Source organism: Ursus americanus, chromosome 7 (assembly GCF_024610735.1).
Source record: "Ursus americanus isolate L20-20 chromosome 7, mUrsAme1.1.p, whole genome shotgun sequence".
NCBI lineage: Eukaryota > Metazoa > Chordata > Mammalia > Carnivora > Ursidae > Ursus > Ursus americanus.
The window spans coordinates 1,537,025-1,538,432 of NC_142133.1; the positions used below are offsets into that span (position 1 = coordinate 1,537,025).

Consider the following 1,408-nt stretch of genomic DNA (forward strand, 5'->3'; position numbering starts at 1 on the left):
AAAGGGACCTCAAGATGGAAGAGGGACGCTGGGGGCTTTCTGGAGGCTCCCCACCACCCACATTTCCCACGCCTGGTCTTGCTGAGCTTGGAGGCATGCCCACCCCTCCTCCCATCTGCAGACTCTGACCGTCTACTGGGAGATAAGGAGTTGCATAGTTAGTGCCCTGGCCTGGGCTACTGAGCAGACAACAGCATTAAGAGAGCAACAACCCTGTACCCTTGACGGAAATGTGTGGAACACCTAGTTGCTTTCTACATATCAGAGTTCTGGGACATCTGTCAACGAAATGATAACTGGGTGGCATCTATGCATGTGTGATTAATATGTTTTTTAATGCATGTCTGTTCTTTTTTTTTGACACTGGCTGAAAGAACTTTTTATTACTTTAACGTACAGAAAATTCAACAGCATCCACTTAGCCCAGTTTGGTGGCTGTTTCTTTAGCCTGTGCCTTTCCCAACTTGGCGATGTGAGCCACCGACTTTGGACCCAGGGCCTGCCTCCCCAGTGATGGCGGGTCTCATCGTATCTGTCATTGGAATTGGTCCTGATAGCTTCCACCAGCTTAGCAAGAGCCCCTTCTGAGTTAACCTGGGTGAAGGCACAGTGGTGCATGTCTTCCTGGGGACCAGACACCCCCGCCTGGCTTTCCCGTTGATAATGCAGTAGGGGACCCCCATCTTGTGACACAGGGTGGTCAGGAGGAGAGCCAGCTTGCTGGGATCCACATCGTGTGCAATCACTACCCGCTGAGCCTTCTTGTTTTCCACCAAGGTGGTGACAGTGTTCATTCCCGCTTGAAGGATAGGTGGCCTCTTAGTGAGGACATGCCCTTTGCTGGCAGCTTTCGTCTCAGCCTCGGGCAACTATCTCGGTTGCTTCTCTTGCTCAGTCTTCGGTCTGTATCGGTGGGCCGGCTTGGGCACTTGAGCAGTAGTTTGGTGGTCCAAGGCCCAGGTGAACTGGTTAAGCACGAGAGGCATTTTTAAATGTTTATAGAGAATAGCCCTTTGCTGCTGCAGCCAGGTGGAGTGGTCCATTTGACAAGGTGGGTGAGGTCTCTTCTGGGTCGGATCCCCCCTCTGATGCCCAAATTCTTGGGCCTCTTCTCAAACATGAGATTGACCACCTCCTTGGCCTCCTGCTTCTTCATGTCTGCAGGGGCTGGGGCCGCCTTCCCTTCAGCTCGCTTCCTTTTTGACATCTTGGATGGCTGGAAGAGAGAGGCACATCTGTTCCTGTTAAAAAAAAGGTGCAAATATAGCATTTTGGGTCAAAAGCAACCCTGGAGACCAGTGCCATCTCCCCAAGTACTGGAAGGGCCCAGGTGGTGCTGAGCCATGGTGGAGCCCTGGGCAGTTTCTTATGCCAGGATTGTTCTTTTAACAGTAGGAATTGCATATGG

The 1,408-nt window shown here is 51.8% G+C and overlaps 1 pseudogene; it reads right to left on the reverse strand.

Annotated features, from left to right (window-relative positions):
* Nucleotides 1–418: 418 nt before the first annotated feature.
* On the reverse strand, nt 419–1,207 carry LOC123776075 (large ribosomal subunit protein eL8 pseudogene; annotated as a pseudogene).
* Between the last annotated feature and the right edge of the window lie 201 nt (nt 1,208–1,408).